The 14,589-nt window shown below is 37.9% G+C and overlaps 1 protein-coding gene across 3 annotated transcripts in view; it reads left to right on the top strand.

Annotated features, from left to right (window-relative positions):
- NRG1 (neuregulin 1) overlaps positions 1–14,589 on the top strand; it is a 1,100,990-nt gene that overhangs the window by 963,597 nt on the left and 122,804 nt on the right. The gene's annotated exons all lie outside the window — the stretch shown is intronic.

Below are 14,589 nucleotides of genomic sequence, written 5' to 3'. Positions count from 1 at the left end.
TTATTTGATTTAACAATCTTTACAGTAAGTTTTCTTTTTTGTGTTTAGATTGACTTATTTTGTCAGTTTTTAGGGTTGTTTTGTTCCCCAGGCAAGATGGCATTCTCATCTCCTGCTGCTGCTAACATTTAAAGCATGCAGCCCTTTGTTGCGATGTAGTGCAAATTCCAAATGACTGATGATGATTAAACAGAAAATGAAACTTGAATGGCACTATCTCAAAATTGACTTAAAGCCATGACAGGTGTCTCTCTGTAGCAATGTATCAGTTTGGAACACGTGAAGAGTAAGAAATTGTGGCTTTTTCGTGGTTGGGTTTCTTTTTTCTTTGAAATCAAAGGGAGAAAATACCAATTTGTCCTGGATCACTCAAACAGTGATCTGGATTTCTAAACAGGGTGGACAACATGAGCACGCGATGAATAATCCCTGAGCTTGCAGTCTGATACTGTGCACCATACCTATTTTATACCAGCTGTAATTTTCTCATTTGTACACAGATACTGTAGTAACATTAAAAAAAAAAAAGAATGTATAACTGTAATTAAAAAGCCAGCACTCAAGAAAGATAAGACACAAAGAATTAATTGGGATTACAGCTCTTCTTTCTGTATTGACTGCAAAAGCTTGGTGATCTGAATTGTGCTTCAGTCCTGGGCTCAGGACTCCCTCCAACCCCCAAGGCTCTTCTTTAACATTTGTTATTACTTAGCTATTTTATTTGGCAGAGATCCCTCTATCTCATCTTCTAATGCACTGGCAAGGTTCCTGTTGCCAATAGCTTAGAGCCTACTACTGCTAGGGTAAGCGACATAGCCGAACTTTCTAGCCTCTGCATCCTTATAAATAATGCATCTGGTTTCCTGTAACTACATGAACCCTTAGACTTTGGTAGGCATGTCTTTGTTAGTCAGGGTAAAAGAGTGGGGAGATGAACGGTTGGGGAAATAGTTGTAGGCAGTTATTATCACTGATTAGAACCTGACTCCATCATACATGCATTAATCACTGGGTTAATGCTAATGGAATGCTTATGATATTTATAGTAGACATAAACATGATATATAAAAATAATATCTTTGCTGACTAAACTGCAAACTCTTAAATTCAACATGGAAAGTGCTAATGTTCACCTAGGACCTTTTGAAATTCTATTGCCCATAATTAGATCTAATTTACTTATTTTTAAAACCTCTTTTACTCTGCACACAATCCATTTACTTTTTGGGTGTGTGCACACTTGTTCTTAAAAACAATAGTGAGATACTGGTTAAAGATAATACATAATGCTCCAGCTTGATGGTATAACAAGTTACTGGATTTAGAATAAAGGAGGAAAAATGCTATGATAATGAGTTAATAGCAAAGTAAGTAATATATATCATACTTCTAACTTCAAAGTGTTCATAAATTTGTTATTAAAAATTAATGTTTTACTTTGAGCAAAAGAGATATTAGTATTTAAACAAGAGAAACCAATTTTTAAAAGTGAAACTTCTTTAGCCATGTTCTTTAAGATACGCCTTCAATATTAATGTAAAGTAAGAAAGTTCCACCCCAGTATGTATTCTTCGCTTTATTGGACACACCATCATTGGACATTCACAGAATGACTGTTCAGCATTAAAATTATTTTGTATGGATGAAAAAATTCAAGTTGATTTAGATGTTGAATGAGAAGCAGGGCACTCTAGAGCCTTGTATATTTTCATCAGAATTAATTGAAAGAAGGAAAAATCATGTTTCTAAGTGGAGAAAGGATGTTAATCCTCTTCATTTTATTGTCGGTTTCTTTAATAATGATCGGTTTAAATCTGAATGGCTCGTGTACTTATGAATATGATGACTTATAACTAATAGTGACACTTACTTTGGTCATGTTTAGCTTTTGCCGTGTCAAGGATTTTACAGAGCCTAGGTAGTTATCAGAACTAATGTTAGTCAAAATGTTTAATACTTATTTCTTTGAATCATGTTGAACTTCTTTATTGATTAAACTAGTTTCTACAACCAGCCAATTTTAAATTAAATCATCAGATCCGTATCTGTATGTAGTATAATTTTTTCTCTTTGATTTTGAATACAATTTTTTTTCTACTTTGAAATGTCAGGATTTCTGTGAAATGAAAACATTTCCTTAATGATTCAGAAAATTTGGCTAACCCTCTTTTAAAACTGTGCATCGTCATCACCGGTAAATTAAGAAGTCTTCAATTCACCAAGAAGATAATAATAAAATATATTAGTATTTTATTCAATTTATGTATTTTAACCCACTCACCAAAAACAATCAAGCCAATAACATCTAAAAAAATCAACCCATCATCAAATAACTACTATAGCCTGTCTGTTTTGATGGGTGTTTTGTTTTGATGAATACTGAGGATAGAAATAGATGGATTATGTTTTTCTGCTTCTAATTGTCCAATACTTTCAAAGTCTTCCTGCTTAGGCATAGTGCTTTCTGGAATCAGATCTCTGCATTCTTCTATCATTAGTCAAAACAAAACACTATCAGAAAGAAATATTTTCATAACTGGATACTGAGTGAAGAAAAATCTCAGATACTTAGACATGCACATACAAGAAACAGTGTTTCCAGAGACGCCTGGGTGGCTCAATCGGTTAAATGTCTGCCTTCCGCTCAGGTCATAATCCCAGGGTCCTGGGATCGAGTCCCACATCGGGCTCCCTGCTCGGCCAGAAGCCTGCTTCTCCCTCTGCCTGCTGCTCTCCCTGCTTGTGCTCTCTCTCTGACAAATAAATAAATAAAATCTTTAAAAACAAAAAAACAAAAAACAGTGTTTCCAGAATATATCTACCACACAAATAGAATCCACGAGAAGACATGGACTCTCACTTCTGAAGTATTTGCATTTGTGCCAGACCGGGACTAGGAAAACTAGGTTCTCCCTTAGAATGTAACACCATGGAAGCAAGAACGATTGCAATCTTTCTCTTATTCTCGTAGTCTTAGGTAGGGCCTGGCATGTAGTAGGCACTTACGAAATAATGACTGAATGAATGAGTGAACGAGCGAAGTTACCAAAGGCAGGAAGGATAAGATGAACCTAGAATGTATCTGGAAAAACTGACAAAAGGCACACATTTAAAAAAATAGCTGTGAAGCCTATAGCAGAAGAGGCATCAACTGAAGACCAAGCCTTCCCTTTTCACTTCAATATGAATAATTTTTAACTTGCTGTAATTGCACAATGTTTTCAAATACTAATTTCTTTTAAAAAAATTAAAATTTCCGGGCGCCTGGGTGGCTCAGTTGGTTAAGCGACTGCCTTCGGCTCAGGTCATGATCCTGGAGTCCCGGGATCGAGTCCCACATCGGGCTCCCTGCTCAGCAGGGGGTCTGCTTCTCCCTCTGACCCTCTTCCCTCTCGTGCTCTCTCTCTCTCTCATTCTCGCTCTCTCAAATAAATAAATAAAATCTTTAAAAAAAAAAAAAAAAAATTAAAATTTCCTGCTAACACTCTGGGTTTATGGCATGTCTTCCTCCCTCAGTGATCATGTTCCTAGGAGAAGAAACACGCCACAGAGGGGCATCACACTGTTTAGTATGTTCAAGCTTTTTGATTCATGTACCTACTAGTAGTATCATGTAAGTGGCTTGGTTTCATTATGGCCCGAGTTCAACCACACAGCATGATCAAGTGGACCACCTAAAGTTGCAGATTAAATTCTATTTTTGGGAAAAGTGCCCTGATCTGAGGAGTAAATCTGTCATTATCGTGTTCTTGTCCTCTTCTCTTCTTCCTCCCTCCTCCTACTTCAGGCTTGTTTGGGTCCAAGAACAATACGACTCAGCAGAAAAGTTTATTTCTTCTGATATTGATGACCTTTTTATTTAAATCTTCTTCCATGGGTGCACTTTCAAAATATAATTCTCAAGAGGAGAAATAAGGATCCTGATAGTGAGGATGATAAATAAGGAAGGACAATGCTTGTCCTGCCTCTGTTTTTCAGAGTCAGCTTTCTCTTCTATTTTTTCCGAGGAGACTTGGACCTTATCATTTCAAAATTTGAATCATGCCTTCACTCTTGGCAGATAACCCCACTTTCTACTTCAGAGAAAAGAGAGACTGTAGCTGGAATGTCTTTTCCCTATAAGCTCCAGCACAATGCCTGGGACATAACCAACCACTTAGAGAACATTTTTTGGATGGATGGGCAGTTAGATAGCAAGATAAATTAATGTACATCTTTGGTCTTTAGAAATGGTAGCTATTTTTGATCATATATAATACAGCGACCTCAAAATCTGAAATCTCCTGCTTTTGAAAGGCAGGTCATCTTGAGGCTTTCCATTTTTACCTTCCAGACTGTGAAATGAAGTTAGTTTAAATGCTGAACAGCAAAAATTTCCTAATCAGTTGCTGTATGTTGGCTGAATTACAGTAATATCATTTCATTTTGAGTTGGGCAATTCAAGCATTTAGCTCTGGGTTTTTGACAGCATACAGTTCACTAAAATAATTATTTTTGTACCCATTCAACCCATCTTTTTCCTTTGACATAGTTTATTTTAAACCTCCTGTCTCCAGGAGTACAGCAAGCTCTGAGCCTGGAGATGCCTAAAAATGTCTTACCTTCTCATTGCACTTTTTTTTTTTTTTTTAATTTCAGCGACTTCTCTCTGTTCATTTGCATCACCAAAAGCTTAGAGACCTTGGAAAACTGTTTAAATAGTGGTATTTATCTCAATAGATTCTTTGGTTTTAAGTTTCTGAATGATTACCAGTAATTTAATTTTAGATATACTCATCAAAAACTTTTTCCTTGGCATCCTTTTGTGGGTGAAAGGGAAGAATAGGGGGGATCTAGGTGTACATAGATACCTTTTGGATATCCTTTTGTATTTAATTTTTTGGATGCCTTTGATATAGTCAGTAAACCTTTGGAAGGACCTGACAGAAGTAAAGATTGGGTGAAATCCAGGTATCTAAACTGGGGTGAAGGGGACTCAACCTAAGGATGGGTTATTTGTCTCACCTCTAGTGACAGGTCGTAGCAAAGCCTCAGGGAAGAATTTTTGAGAAACACTTCAGAAAATTTATGTTTCATTTGAGAAGGCTCTTTAAAAGCCTTTTCCTTCTTATGGGAGGTATATGCGGGTAGAAACAGCATATGGTTGAAACTCTCTGCACGGCAGTGATATGTAAAAGAAGTACTTTCCTGCTAGGTGAAATTACTCTGCATGCCTCTTGCTGTCACTGACATGATTTAGTTAAATACAGATGCTTTTAGAGGGGCTTTGTACTGCATCATAAATATTTAACAGTTTTATAAAATATCTGTATGCGTAACTGGGTGGGAAATACAGCAGTGGAGAAGCTCACCCTCCACATCAGAGCCGTTTGGCCTTAGTGTCCCCTGACCATTTGGCCATTGAAAAAGATATGTTCAGGATGCAAGTGTCATCAACCATTAAAGGATTCTATTTCTGTTTTTCCAACAAAATGATGCTTACTGTCTAACCTTTCTGATCGTCAGTAAAGTGAACTTTACAATTTCCCTCTTCACATTATTCATAGATGTTCCAATCCCCCAGTGACTGAAGGAGGGCATTGAGAAAAATCCCTTCTCGGCAAATAAATGGTATGAGGGAGGGGTCAGGAAAAGCTCTTAGATTTTCTGCAGCAACTAATGGTTTGTTTATATAAAGATACTTCATTGCCATTAGATAATAGTTAAAATGATACAAATCTTGTATTTTTGATATAATTTTGAAATTCATTTTAAAAATCAATTCCTTACAGTAAGAGTGGTAAGGGGAGGTGGGTGCAGAGGGTACGTGCATAGGGGAAGGGAAATAACGAAGTGCAGGTTGATGAATGTGGAATTGGTTATTTTGTTTGTTTGGCATAGGCTATGGAGTTGTTTTTTCTTTTTTGTTTTTTAAGATTTTATTTATTTTTCGACAGAGAGAGAGCGAGAGAGGGAACACAAGCAGGGGGAGTGGGAGAGGGAGAAGCAGGCTTCCCACGGAGCAGGAAGCCGGATGCGGGGCTCGATCCCAGGACCCTGGGATCATGACCTGAGCCGACGGCAGACGCTTAAAGACTGAGCCACCCAGGCGCCCTGGAGGTTTTATAATAAAAACTTACTATAGCATATTAAGGTGGGTTCTCTGTCATACGTGCTGGCGAGAAATAGCCATGAAAAAAATCTTCAATTTTTTTTTCCAGCGCTTTATTATGGAATGTTCAAGTATACAGAAAAAGTGAATGCTTTGTAAACAACTTATACCCATTGTCTAGATTTTACAGGTAACATTTGCTGTATTTGCTTTGAGCATCATTTTTATTTATCCATCCACTCTTATTTTTGATGCCCTTTCAGGTAAGTTGCATATATGAGTGCATTTTACTCCCACATATCCCACTGTGCCTGATACATGTGTTTTATTACAATCTTTAAAAGAATATGTAAGTGACGGATTATGCCAACAAACAGAATATAGGTTTCTCTGGAATGAGTCATCACATTTGGACCTGGGATTTTCTAGGCATCATATTTCAGAATTTAACTCCATTAGCAACAGCCTTCTTTCTCCTGTTCCTGACAGTCACTCCTTCCCTGTGCCAGTCTTCTGACTCTCCAAATTAAAAGAGGCCATAACCTTGCCTCACCAGTTCTCAGCTATTGGCCATCTTGGTATCACATGTTTTTGAACCACTGCAATAATATTAGGTGGATCCCTATTTTGACATGACAGTCTTCTTTCCTCTCCCTTAATATAAGCTCCCTTCCATCTACTAGAGTCTCTATTCTTTATCTTTCTGTGTGAGCATAAAGCTCATTGTCATGTTGCCATTGTTAAACTGATTTCTTATCTCCGACCTATCCTCTGTGAAAGCTACTGGGCTCCACAGAACACATTCTGTGTGTCCCCTTAGTGTGATGAAATCAGGTTGAATAAATGAGTCCAAATATGAATATTGATCTGTGGATATCTTCCAGAAAGAGAGCCTGAATATTCAGGAGAGTTGTGACCAAAAGTGGTCATGGGAGCATTAAACAGGGTTAACTTTCAAGTAGAAGCAGTCACAATGCAAGTTCAAAGTGAGATATTTCTATAGGGATAATCCATGGCAGTAGTGACAGAACATCTAAACCCTCCCTTCTACTGTTCCTTTGTATTAACATTGGCAGTATGTCCCTAAAGAGCTTTCCTTTGTAGAAATGAGTGGAAAGGAGAGGAGCATTAGACCTGAATTGTAGTCTTGACTCTGAAATTAATTTTGGTGTGACTCCAGGAAGATTATTTTTACCTCCTGGGACCTTTTTTCTTCTTGGACAAAATAAAGTTCATGGGCAAGTCCTGCTTCAGCTCCAACATTCAGTAAGTGAAAAATTTAGATCTAATTTTTCTTGAGATTACAGTTCATCTTTGCATTAAGCCTAAATCCTTTCACTCCATGTAATTTCTGAAATGAAAAAAAAAAAAAAAAAAGAAACAAGGCATTCTTAAAGAGATCTGAACCTAGCAACATATTGTGTGATTTAGGATAGAAGACTTTTGAATTGGAGACCGAATGATAAGACACTTTTATCTTATGACTGTTAAATTCATATTTTTAAAGTAATAAAAATTGTAACAATGCAGAAAAAGTGTCCACCCCTTGGACTGAGAAGCAGCAGAAAAATAGGAGGCTGGCATTTGATTTTAAATAGGATACTTCTGCTTCTATGAGCATTATAAGGCTTATGACCTTATAACAGCATTGCCAGTTCGGTGACTCCCTCAGAATGCCAAATCAGCTCTGGCAACTGCTTATAGTTTTATTCCTCTCTTTTTTCCCTTTGGTGCAACTTTATATTTTCATTTTGATCAGCAGCAAGGAGCAAGACTTAAGTAGACCCTAAGGAAAATGTATATTGTAAGATGTTTCCTCTGGATGAACTCTTCTCAGATTTACAAATTTGGACTATATTTAAAAGTAGGACACTTCAGATAATTCCCTTCCTGAAGCTTCCTTGATTCCAGGTGAGTTGTGAGGGTTTATTTTATAGAAGGCTTTATATGATGTTTCAGAGGCTCTTGAGTGGATGGTACTGTCTTCTAAGTAATTCATAACTGCCTTCCTATGTGGACCATCTCATGCTCAACAGGTTCTGACTGAAGCAGAAGATTGAAAAGTCAAAGTAACAAATTCCAGAGCATTTGTAAAAGTGATGTGTTGTGCTATACACTGCATTTCTGGATTGATTTGGGGATTAGTTTATAGAGTCAGCTGACAAGAAACTGAAACAAATAGCTAGTGCCTAAGTGTAAATCAAGTTTAATTACTTCCATGTTTGAAACCTTACTGACTTTGTATTAAACAGGCATTGATTATCAGAGATATTTCTCCCTAATGTTTAATTTCTCTTACTGCAACAAAGTATAGCCTTTATTATTTCCCTTAAATAACATTATCTACATGCTCATAAAAGCGCTGATTATCCCTTGTTTTGCCATAAGACTTGAGGGTAAAACAAACAAAAATTCTCTCTTAGCCGTGGTGCTCTATGATGTGATCTTAACTTCAAACAAGCAAAGGGATTTGTTCAAGGTAACTAATCCAACATATATTGCTCTAGTAAACATTATGATTGACTATCCATCCATATATCAGAGTAGTCACTATAAGGATAATTTTTTTTTTCTATTACACATATACACACACAGTACTTTAACATTATTTGTGTTTATTCACACAAGTACAACTCTTATCTGGAGTACCCATGCCTTTCACATGTTTTCCTGTAGTTAATTCATCTCTCTTTAGTAGAGTTTCCAGTATCGATGCATTGATTCAACAACACACATCTGTGTGCCAGGCATGTTCTGGGCAGAAGGGATGTAGTGATGGAAACAGACACAAGTGCTTGCCCTTATGGAATTGACATTCAGGCAGTGAGTTTATCACACATTTCATAACAAAGCACACTGCGTAGAAAATACAGATAATTCAGAATAACTGCCACTTTCTCCCTCATCCTTTGCTCATATTTCTAGTATATTCTAAATAGGGGAATGGGATGGAGTTAACAATGAGAAATAATATTTTAAGTATATAAAATGAGATAGAGTTATAAGCTTTTGCTCATTTTCTCATAAAATGTCTTTTGAATGGAAACCCTCAATGACATATCAATTTAGTATATCTTTATTCATGCTTCTGAGTTCCTTGGGATGCAGTGTTGCATCATCAACATCAATTCAGAGTTCGTAGTTAATTAATAACTGTCAGAGATTTAATGCCACGTGACCTACCGAGATTTTTGTAGATGAAAGGGCAACCTAAATGTACCAAAGTCTCATTATTTTAGTGCAGTCCACTAGTAAAACTGGTCAGGTAGAACATATTTTCCTTTTGAAATTAAATGTTGGAGAAGCTGAAACCATGATGAGTGTCCAAAAGTCATTTTTTTTGTTGTTACTGAGTTAGAATTCGCATAATCTAAAATCATTCTAATGTGAACAAGTCACTGATACTTATCACAATGTTGTGCAACCATCTCCAGCTGCTTCCAGAACATGTCCAGTGTAATTTTAAAAGAAGGTGACTTATAAAATCAAAAATAAAATAAACTCTTTTTGCATATAACTAATGATTTCACTTAATGGGGAGTGAGAAACTAATAGGTTCTCTCAAAGTAAAGAAAGCTTATTATAACTATCCCATTTAATAAAGATATCTTTCTATATATAAATTCTCAAAGCCTCATCTTTGAGGTCATATACTGTATCTTGAGCAACAGAGGATCTCAACTCATAAAGAACAAAATGTGCCAGAGTGAATTGATCATCTTGTTACAAAATGAAAACACAGACCCACAGTCAATGCCAAATGTTTGATACAGCATCTCATAAAATAATTCTTGAAATTAAGTCAGATTGTTTTCTCTGAGAAAATTTTCACTGGGAAAGAATAGTATAATCCAGAGTCTTCACTCACCTTCAGAGTGGGGAGAAAACACCTGCCCAGTAAGGTAGGATGAGTTTCATATCCCCCCATTTAGCATTATGAATAATGTAGAAGAACATCAAATAGTACATGGATTTGGTTGGCCCTCAGAGAATTTTTCTGTTTGGTTGAAGAGAGAAGAATTACAGGAACAACAGTTAAATTTTGGTTTATTCCCAACTTTCCATGCACTGAAAGGATCTGTGGTGGCTAAACATGAAGCATATTTATGGTAACAGTTTCAGTAGAATAAGATAAATTCTCAAAAGGCATATTTAGGAACAGTCAGAAAAATTTGATAAGGATGTGACTGAACTAAACACTAAAAGATTTGAAAAAATGAACGAGAGTACAGAGGGTATTTTGAATAATTAGATGGATACAAAAAAAGTTTGCCCATTTATTAGAGGGGCCATAATCTATATAATTCAATTTCAATTAAAAATAAAACCAAACAAAATGTATGTACTGAATGGATAACGCAGCTCTAGGCTTGGGACAGCCAGATAGTGATAGACCTGGCCTTCAAAGAAATTGTATTCTTCAGTCCTATACACATGGCATGATTAAATAATAGCACAGGGCACCTGGGTGGCTCAGATGGGTAAGCGTCTGCCTTCGGCTCAGGTCATGATCCCAGGGTCCTGGGGTCGAGTCTTGCATCGGGCTCCCTGCTCAGCGGGGAGCCTGCTTCTCCCTCTGCCTCTCTCTCTCTCTGTCTCTTATGAATAACTAAATAAAATCTTTAAAAAAAAAAAAATTAAATAAATAAATAAATAAATAATAGCACAGACTGTGAAGATGTGCCCCAGTAGGGGTACAGTTAAGAAAATGCTGGGTCCATGACTTGGAAGCATAGAAGGACTCCAGGGAGGAGTTGTGGCCACCTAGGGAATGACTTTCAAATGAGTAGGAAGAGGCTAATAGATGCATTTGAGTACTCTGTCCTCTCCATAGGAAGCAGTAAGTTTTTAAGGTTACCTTTAGAACATGAAGCTTTCTTGTGAAAACTGTGATTTCATAATTCATTAGCAAATACATAAATCATTACATTTTATCCATAGTCATCTTATCCCAGGGGCGCCTGGGTGGCTCAGTTGGTTGGGCATTTGGTTGGTTTTGGCTCAGGTCATGATCTCCTGGGTCATGGGATGCAGCCCCAAGTCCAGGCTCTGTGCTCAGCAGGGAGTATGCTTGGGATTCTCTCCCTCTGCCCCTCCCCCAGCTTTGCTCATGCATGCTCTCTCTTTCTCTCAAATAAATAAATAAGTCTTAAAAAAAAAAAAAAAAGAAATTATCCTGGTCATTGTGGTACTAGACACCACAAAGTAAATTCTGTATTTTTGGCCATAAAATTTAGGAGCAACGGTAAGATTTTTCAGAGATGAACATTTTCAGAGCAAAAGAGCCAAAATATAGGGGAAAACAATGTAAAAGAGAAGAGAAATTTGGGTAATACAGTCAAAAGCAAACTGGTATTTACCACCCTCTTTCATCTGCTAGAGCTGTGCTAAATACTTCTGATAATAAAATAAATAAAATAAATGCTGAACCCAATAGCCTGGCTTGAATTGAAGTAGCAGAGGAATTTCAGTATATTTGATGATATGATAGGATTTCTTTTTTCTTCATTGAAGCTGGCTTAGAAGGAAGCTGGAATATTATGAAAGTATATCAGAAATACACGTGTATTTTGATTTTCTTCTGCCAAATCCCATTCTGTATTACCGCATCTCCTCTTGTCCCAGGTCGACTTACTAACATTTGCTTCCTTACCTTCTGCAGTGGATGAATTATGGCGGCAAATTCTTTGTCACTGTCCCATCGAGACTTAATCCCCTCCCCCCCATCCCCGTCCTGCTTCACCAGTAGGAGGCAATGGAAATAACCCATGTAGCCTCCAGATTCAGTCTGCAGGAGGACTGGCAGCTTGTGCTTCCTCCTTCTTGGGATGCTTCTGCTCAGAACCCAGCCCCCATGCTGTGAGAAGCCCAAGCCACAGGGAGAGGCTGTGGGTTGGTGTGCCCCCCCAGCCCCCACTGAGCTTCCAGCTGACATCCGGCATCAGCTGCTGGTCACGTGAGTGCCATCTTCATGGTTCAGCCCCATTGTGCCCCAGCTGACCGCAGCCCCAGTTGACATCAAATGAAACAGAAGAACCACTCAGCTGAACCCCGTCAGCCTGCAGACTCGGGAGATAGACGACAACCGTTGTTGTTTCAAGCTATTTTGGGGCAGTTTGTTTCACGGAAGTACATAACCAAGAGAGCTTTCCAGAGAAAATGCTGGAACTGAGACTGGAGGAGCTCATTCAATTTCCATTATAAGTAGGTCACATTTAAATAGCCTATACTTGATCCTTATAACTTCTGGATATCACTAGGCAAAATTTTAGAAAGCTCTTATTTTGGAAAGGAGGCGCCTTTAAGTTTGTTTACAGACTACATTAAGGAACTAAGCCTTTTTCATTATTATACTTTTTGGTTCCCTTATTCTCCCAATGAAGTGGTAGGTAAGCAACATATAATCAGATGCATTATTGTGATTAAAAAGAAAAGCAGTATTTTTCAGCAGAAATAGCATGAATCAGACTTTTTTTTTTTAAGATTTTATTTATTTATTTGACAGAGAGAGAAAGCTCAAGTAGACAGGCAGGCAGAGGGAGAAGGAGAAGCAGGCTCCCCGCTGAGCAAGGAGCCCGATGTGGGGCTCAATCCCAGGACCCTGGGACCATGACGTGAGCCGAAGGCAGACGCTTAACTGACTGAGCCACCCAGGCGCCCTTGAATCAGACTTTTGTTCAGATCTCAGCCGTATCACTTAATAGCTTTGTGATCGTGGCTAAGTTACCTAAGCTGCCTGAGTCTGTTTCTTTTTTTTTTTTTTTTAAGATTATATGTACTGTACAGGATTAGTGAAGATAAGAAAATAATATATATTAACAACCTAGCAGAATGCCTGGCACAAAGGTGTGATGTAGCTTTTGTTATGATGAACGAGATGGTAATGTGATTTTTAAAAGGTAGCAAAATTCTGGCTCATGTTTATTTTTTAAGGGGACACAGAAATATGGGTGCTCCTGGGCTTTATTGGGGTGGAGCCTGAAGGGTTAAAGTGGTATATCCTTGCGATTCTTCCTCCAAATAGGCATGTTTCAGCCAAAGGAAATTCTGATCCCTCACCGATTCACACCACCCTTCCTCACTTCTTTACTGCTAGAGGGGATGTGATTAAGGGATAAAGACAACCTTCCGCTCCTAGTCCCAAGGGGGGGAATGAATGAAGAACTGTTTTTTTTTTCTTTCTTTACCTCCTGTACCCCCTTTCTTCAGTTACATTCACCTTCTGATTTGGTGGGAAACCACTTTACAGGATGCTGGCTTTCTGCAAGCCGATCTTAGCTTCAGGGTGCCACGGGGCTCTTGGAATACCTCTCCAGGGAGGACAGTACACACCCCACAGTCCAATGTGTGTAGCCCAGGGAAAGAACCGTTGTGGCAGCCCACAGGATTTTGTCTCTGCTGTTTTGTCCTAGTCTTTGTAGGATACGTTGCTTACCTTTCTAAGTGCTGCGTGTCTTTAAGATGACAACTAGAGCAGAGCCCGATAATTTCTTTTTCTACAGAATATGTTTGCTCTGAGTGGGGATTAGGTGAGGTGAGTAGTTGTTGGTACAAGCTGAGGACCACTTTTTAAACTCTGGGTTACTGTTTTGGGTATCTTCTCTTACCTGCCCGACTTGGGCTGCCTGAACCCCATTTTGATTTTTGAAACCTAGACGATTGGCTCTGAATGAAATGCCAATGTATTATACTTGAATGTAATGTTGGTTTGGGACAGAAGTGAGGAGGTAAGGCCCATGTATTTTACACTTGATCTTAGCCAAAAGGCCGAGAAGCGATGGGCCCATGTATTTTAACTGGGTGATCTGTAAAGGAATTATAAAGTACCCTAATTTAGCATAAACATTTACTTTGCTTATATGGGTTTTGAATATTTACATGAATATTGATTATTGAAATGTTAATACCTCTCAGTATGAATACTATAAATGCTAAGAAACAGATTTCCTGTGATAGGAAATTTCATGTCCATTGTTAGAATCTTTAAGAGAACTCTCACTACTTTAAAATCAAATAGTTAATGGGGTGCCAGATTGGCACAGCCAGTTGAGCATCTGACTCTTGGTTTCAGCTCAGGTCACGATCTCAGGGTCCTGAGATGCAGCCCCGCTGAGTGTAGAGCTTACTTGGGAGTCTCTCCCTCTGCCCCTCCCCCCGCTCATGCTCTCCCCCCCTCCCCTCTGTAACATAAATAAATTAATTTAAAAAATAAAATAGTTAAAGCTAGAAAGCCGGCACAAGATCTTATTTTAAGTATTATTTTAAAATATTGGTTATTGGTATATAAGTGCAGGTTATGGAGAGGATAAGTCATTTTGCCCATAAGCTTGTCACAGTCATAATTACAATTAGGCAAATTGTTTCAGGCTTTTGTAGTTGTTGTTACTGCAGACACATTTTGAGATTTAATGTCCTTTAAATCATTTATAATTATGGGCCAATTTCATTTTGAAAGAAATGGTAATATTCTTATTGCATGCCCACTTAAAGCGTAAAAC

Source organism: Phoca vitulina, unplaced genomic scaffold, assembly GCF_004348235.1.
Source record: "Phoca vitulina isolate PV1807 unplaced genomic scaffold, GSC_HSeal_1.0 scaffold15, whole genome shotgun sequence".
Taxonomy (NCBI): Eukaryota; Metazoa; Chordata; class Mammalia; order Carnivora; family Phocidae; genus Phoca; species Phoca vitulina.
Note: the sequence above shows the minus strand (reverse complement) of the source record. Positions and strands in the feature narration are given on the sequence as shown.